The sequence below is a fragment of the Marmota monax genome, unplaced genomic scaffold, assembly GCF_021218885.2.
Source record: "Marmota monax isolate L192 unplaced genomic scaffold, Marmota_monax_Labrador192_F-V1.1 WCK01_AAM20220418_F8-fsc00001, whole genome shotgun sequence".
NCBI lineage: Eukaryota > Metazoa > Chordata > Mammalia > Rodentia > Sciuridae > Marmota > Marmota monax.
This window is the reverse complement of record NW_026693777.1, coordinates 9183019-9190274: the sequence shown is the minus strand read 5'-3', so window position 1 is coordinate 9190274 and position 7256 is coordinate 9183019.

The following is a 7256-nucleotide window of genomic DNA, read 5'->3' as shown; positions in this document are numbered from 1 at the left end:
GGACAGTTTACCTCTTTTAGACCAAGTTAAATTCAGGGCATAAATGTCTGTTTTCTATTTTTAATTTTTTTCCTACATTTTGACTCACTCTGTTCTTCCTTGGATTTTATAAAGTCCTCAAATTTCTGTTAACTCAAGTTTTATTTTCTCTACTCTCACCTGATTTTATTTCCTTCTCTTACCACATTTGTTAATGCTTCAAAAATTCCCATGAAGAATTCGTTCATAATTTATAACCATAATTTGATACAACCTGGAAAGGATGTTTTTGGTTACTTTAGATATATGCATTGTTCTTGAACTAAGCTTTCCCAAAAGTCAAGTTTTATCATGGAATTTATATGTTAAATTTCTTACTGGCGTTTGGAAAATTCTTGATTGTTTTGGACAACCCAATATTATGATATGTAAGTTACTTTACAAATTCCCTTGATTCGGATCTCCAGTCACTATTATCTAATTTTTAGGTCCCTTTATTCATTATTATTACTTTCTTGGATCCTGTTGTATGTCTCAGATCACCAGATTGGAGCTCTCTGAGGTGAGTTGTGGGTCAGATTCATATTAGCTTTTCAGTATTCTTTTTATGAGAGCAAGACTAATTACTCCTGTCTTGCAGTTTAGTTTCTTTGAAAAGCACAAAATGCAACCATGATAAATGCCATAGACTAACAATTAGCATGGGAAGAATGTAAGAAGAATTGGGGATTATTATTAGGGTTGCTTTACATAATACCATGAGAGGATATTTTAAAAAATTGAAACTTTTCTGAGATTGAGTATATTTAGTAATCATGGATTCCTACAATAGTGAGATTACCTCTCTTATCCTTTTAAAATCAACTTTAATAGTATGATAAACATAAGCAAATGAATATTTTTAAGCATGCAGTTAGGTAAATTTTAACATAAGTATGTTCTCTTAAAACCACCACCCTGATCAAGATATGGAACATTTCTAACACTCCCCAAAAGTTCTCTTATACTCCTTTGTTTTGATTCACCCCTCCCCAGCCCTGGGCAACTACTAATCTACTTTCCCTTGCCATAAATTGGCCTCTATTTTCTAGATTTTCATATGAATGGAGTCATACAATATGTAATCTCTTGTGTCTGGTAAGTATGGCTTTCTCATTTACCATATTTTGAGATTCTTTCATATTTTTGCATGCATCAATAGTTAGTAGGTAATTTATGGTGTGACATTCCATTATATGAATATACTACAACTTGTCTCTTCACCTGCTGATGATCATTTGAGTTGTTTCTAGTTTTAGGATTTTATGAATAAAGCTGCTATAAACATTAAAGTACAATTATTTTTGTGAACATATTTTTTTTCATTTCTCTTGGGTAAATAGGATGAAATTAATAGGTCATATGACTATCACATATTTAATGTCACAGAAATCATTTTACACAGTGGTTGTACTATTTTGTACTCTTATCAGTGGTGTGTTAGAATCCCATTTCTATCAACTGAGATTCAACTGGTATTGTTAGGCTTTTAAAATGAGGGTACAGTGATGTCTCATTGTGGTTTTAAGTTGTGTTTTCCTCATGACTAATTGATTTTTAGTGTCTTTCATGTGCCTATTGTCCAATTGTGTATCATAGTTTGTAAAGCTAGTGTTCAATTTTTTTAAAAAGATAACATATAGTTGGTTGGTCTTGCTTTTTTACTCTGATAGTCTAGCTTTTTAACTGAAGTTTTAGACTATTTGTATTTAATAAGATGATCAAAATAGTTGGCATAAAGTCTGTCATTTTGCTATTGCTTTAGATTTGTCCAATATTTAGCTTATTAGCCCCTCCTATCGTGCTTTCTCTTTGATTGAATATATTCTAGCATTTCATTTTATCGCATCCATTGGTCTATTGACTATACTTGCTTGTTGTAATTTTTAGCAGTTACTCTAGGGTTTATAATACATACCTTTAACTTGATATAATATCACTTTTTTACATAATATTTTAGCACTTCAATATATAACAATAGCACATTTTAATGTCCTGCTTACTGTCTTTCATGCCATTATTGTTAAGTATTTTACATAATACATAAGCACAGTTCATGGATTTTTCAAAAGTTTGCATTTAAATTATAAAATGAGAAAAATCCTCTATATTTACCATTGTATTTATTACTTTCAGCATTAAATCCTTGTGTAAATCTGAATTTCCACATGGCATAATATTTTATCATCTTGAATAACTTCCTTTAACATTCATAATAATGCAGATTTATAGGCTATGGATTCTTAAAGTTCTTGTTTTATGAAATCATTTTATTTGACTTTATTTTTTGTAGGATAGTTTTTCTAGTTTACAGTCCTTTTTATCCTAATATAGAAATCTTTTCTTTCATTATGTGCAAGATATCATTCTATTTGCTTCCAGCTTTCATTATTTTTATTGTGAGGTCAGTATCATTCTTATAATTATCTCTTATATTTTAAGTATTTTTTCCTCTGGTTTCTGAAGTAATTGCTTTAATTCAGCTTAGGGTTTGTTGATATTTATGGATCTATGGATTTTTAGTTTTTATCAAATTTGGAGTACTATTAGCAATTATTTCTTCAAATATTTTTCCTGCTCCTTTGATTACACTGTGATTTTATATTGCTAAGTGTCTTGATTTTATTTTCCTCCTTTAAGGAAACATGAGAACTGTTTTGAAAATTAACTTCCTTTTAGATAAGTTTGGACTTGTTGAACTTCATTTATGGGCTATGCTACTGTCACATATCCTTTTTTTTTTTTTTTAACAATTCTATATAATGTAATGATGACTCTTCAATCATAGTAATAAACCACACAAAATTAGGCACTGGCTTGAAGTGACCTGTGGGCCGAGGTACACTGCCCCCTATTCTAGAGTACTCTTTATTTTAGAACTAAGTTTGCCTTACAAGTAAGCCAATATCTTTGTGGAATCTTTACCAGCTATTTGCTGGGGCTTCTCTAGCTGATTGGAATGAAATTATTTCCTAGTGTTGGGTGAGCACTGAGAATTATCGAACTTATAGCTTGATCTTTCACCATTTATAGTTCTTTGGTTGAAATCATGAAGTTTCATCCTATACATTTACAGATGATACTGAGTCAAAAAAGTAAGACTTCGGGATCTCTGTATCAATTTCCCTCTTTGTATCCTCAACTTGGCAAGACTGCTGAACTCTGCCTTTTCTCTCTCTATGCCATCATTCAGAAAGGGCCTTGAAGAAGAAATTCAGGGAGGTTTTAAGGCTTACCTCACTTATTTATTCTCTCTCAAAAATCATTTCTCTGTTGCCTATTTTACTGTCTAAAATTATTTGTTACATCCATTGTGCCCAGTTTTGTAGTTGTTTACAAAATTATTGCTTATGCATTTGCAGGGAGGCTATGATGATTACTATAAAATGAAAGGACAAGTGAAAGATGGCTTGCTGAATAATTCAATGCCTTCCACTGCTCTTTCTGCTTTTATTACTGCATTTATGATTTGAAACTTTTTAGTAAGCTAATATTCTTTGTTAGGCCCCTTTGGAGAGTGAGTGTCCTTCCTATTTTGCCTTATTCAGTAGGTGAAGAAAACCTGACTGGTTATAGTAACAACTCCCCATTATGCTAACCTGTTGTTTTATTATAGAGTAACTTACTTAGCAGGTAAGACGTCCTGAAATGGTCAGAAGTCCATAAATGTAATTAACTTTGTATAACTTAATTTTCTTCTTATACATTGGAGAATTAAATTTTTTTGCCTGTTGTTTGTGGAACATTCATATGTATGGATGTCAGAATAATCTCAGTTGTAGCCACTCAATAACTATGTATTGGGTAACGTAACCTAAAGCTTGTATTTCCATATCTCTTGAAGAGGAATTATAATGACTATTTTATAGTTATAATTGGGGATTAGAAGTAATTCTGTAAAATGATCAAAAATAATTCCCAATAATCAGTAAAAAAAAAATGCTGTTACTGAGAGCTAGTTTTCATCATCTTTAAGAGCAGCAGCAGCAGAATCACTGTGATTGGTTGCTTTATTACAAGGAATGTGTGTGAGTATACATGTACATACACACATACTTGGTTTATTTGTGTTACTCAGAAGTCAGGTGGGACTGTATTAAATATATTTTATCTCATATAACACAATTGGATTTTTATAATGAATAAAGTGCTTTTTGAAAGCAAAGCTAACAGATAAACTTGTAAATATGAAGAGGTTCCTCCCAAGTTCTCCTTCCTTCAAAAAATTTTAAGTGGATGACATTATATGTGAATACTCCATCCACTGACTTTTTCTTATGGTAAAGTTTCTTTATATAAATAACTTACTTTGACCTTTAATAAATTGTCTAACTGTTGCCTTTCTGGATAGCAACAAGAAAAACCTAATAAATGTTCCAAGAATCACCCTTCTATTGGCTGTTATTTAGAAACCCTTTACATTTATCATTTCATTTGATCCCGGGATTATCCTCTCTTTTGCCACCTAAGGAGACATCTTTGTCCAATTTCTTTCAGCTATCTTCATGCCTTAAGACAGATCTGTAAACAGTGATCTATGGACCAAAGTTGTTCTGCCATCTCTTTTGTAAATATATACACACTCGTTTGTTTATGTATTATCTATGGCTGCTTTCATGCTTTAAGGACAGAGATGAATAGTAAGTTACAACAGACTGTATGGCTTATAAATGCTAAGATATTTACTATTTGGACCATTACCTTGTTCCAAGGCCCTTCCTAAAATTGATAAGACCTGAGTTTTGGACCTCTTCTGCCTCTGGTGAGTGCATGCTGGTCAGCCCTGTTTTAACCACTCGTAATCTGGAGCAATCACTTTTTCAGGATGAACAATAAAACCGTTTCAAATCTCTCTCTCTCTCTTTTTAAAAATGTAAACATTGGTATCACAATATGTTTTGATGTTTAAAATATTATTACACATTATAATGTGAATGATTATTATTTAACTTGCCAAAGGTATACATTTAGCAAATGCTAACAACGATTTTAAGAAGAAAGGAAATGAGCCTATATTTTGTGTTATAAGGATGTGGATAATTCACATTTTCTTGTAATTTTACTTGTAATTATTTCTCATATCCTAAGAATTTTAAAAGGAAAGTTCACTGTTTTCTAGAAAAGGCTTGGTTCCCTCCACATTATAGTCTGTGCTTGTTGTGGAATGATAAGGAGCTTATTTTGCAAAGTAGGCTCCTAGAGATAGAGGTGATTGTCATGTGATGATGGAACAAAAGCTAGCCAAGTATTGCCAACTTATCGGACTAATGCAACGTTTCTTTACAGAGAACAGAATGCTAACACTGTAAAATGCTAGTTTTACTGACTGCCTTTGAAAGTGTAAAAGCAATCATCATTGGTGGTGGGCAGGGGATGAAGTGAGGTGTGTCCCTTTTCCCTCTCTGTTTTTCTCTTTCTCTCTCACTCTCTCAAGTTTGTTTAGAGTAGGGGAGACTAAATTGAGGGAGGCAGCTAGAAAATATACACAAACTCTTGATTGTAGTAAGTCACCCAAGAACAGACAGGTACATTATACAACAGGTGGCTCTAAGGCTGTGACAATACAACACATAGATGCCAAGAGAAATTCTCTACCAATAGTCAGGCTCCTGTTTGATTTTGTACCATGGATTAGAGTTTAAAAGCTTTACAAAAAGTCATCTTGTTTCCAGTGCAACTTTGCATTTTTACATGCATGGATACATCTAATTCGTATCCATCTGAAATGAATTTTGTATTCTCTGATTCATTTTCTACTCCATGGCAACACTTTCTAAATATTAAAACTTTCTTCACCTTGATCTTTTCAGAATTATTAATATTTTCCACTTTTTTTTGCTGAATGTCATCTCGGTGAGCTGATTAAAATAAACTTTTCCATTTCCTCTTTAATCTAATTTCTTTCAGAAGCTTTTTGGGGAAATATTTCCCCCATGAAAGGAATATAAATTTTTAATAGCAGATATAATTCTAGCATGTACTTATTAAATGCTTATTATTGCCAAAATGCTGCTCTAGGATTTTTTTGAGATACAAGAAAAAGAGAAAACATGGATTCTTTTCTCAATTTTCTTCCAACTTGGTGCTATACAGATTTTTACTAGTTATAAAACTTCGGAAGAAAAATAGGTGGAATGAATAATGAAGTAAAATACCATCAGTGTTACAATATGGGAGTAGGTCATGATAATGGTGTATGCAAAATATACCTCTGTGGAAACACTTGGTATAATCTTGAAAGGTGGCAACCCTTCACACATGGTGGATTTTGCTCTCTTTCTTTGCCGTGTCTCCACATCAAAAAGGGGCCACATGGAATCTGCTTAGTTGTTACTCTTCATTAGGCTTTTTTGGTTTATAATTCTTCTATTTAGCACCAAAGTAACCTATGTGAGGTGCTTTTAATCCTCCATCCAAGTCCATGCCTAGACTGGCCTAGCTCCTAATCTGTGGGGTGGTTATTGAAAGCAAAATGAAAGAGAAAGAAAAAGAAATGCAGACGGACCTCAGCGGATCAGCAATGCTTTATTAAGGACCAGAGTGGCACGTTTTCAGGAGAGAGAATGGCAACTGGATAAAATGGGTTCTGAGTTTTATAGGACTTAGTGAGACTGAATCACAGCAGAAGGTGTTGGTTGGGCAGTCGGGGGAACAGTTGTAGATATGGGAAGTTGTGAAAGTCCACAGCCCACTGTTTTCCTTCTCTCCCTGGGACTCACTCTTCTCTTGTCTCCCTGGAGGTGGTCTTTTTCCCTTTCTCCCTGGGGGTGGTGATTTTCCATATCTCCCTGAGGGTTCTTGTTTTTCCCTATTCTTCAGTTATCCTTGCTGATTCAGCAAGTAGCTTTTCCTCTTCTCCATTATCTCTGGCTCATTTATTATAAACACAGCTAGTTAGCAAACAGTTACCTTGTTTAAACACTCACTTGAGACTTAACTTTCATTACTAGAAGGGAAGAGTAGAATAAAGGTAAGTGGACAGTCTCTGAGTCCACGTTGCCTGCGAAGACGGGCTTGGAAAAAGATCTTTCTTTTCTACTTTTTGTTTTTGAGGGGAAAAAAAAAAAACTTTTCTTACATACATTATTAGGATTTTGTATCTCTGGTCAGTGTTTGCTGTGGGAAGTCATGAATACATGGGATAAATGGAGATGAGTTTCTGAAGAACAGAGATGCAGGTTCTGGTTAAAGAAAGGACGATGCCAATTATGGTCTTTAGGAACAGTTAGGTCATAAGA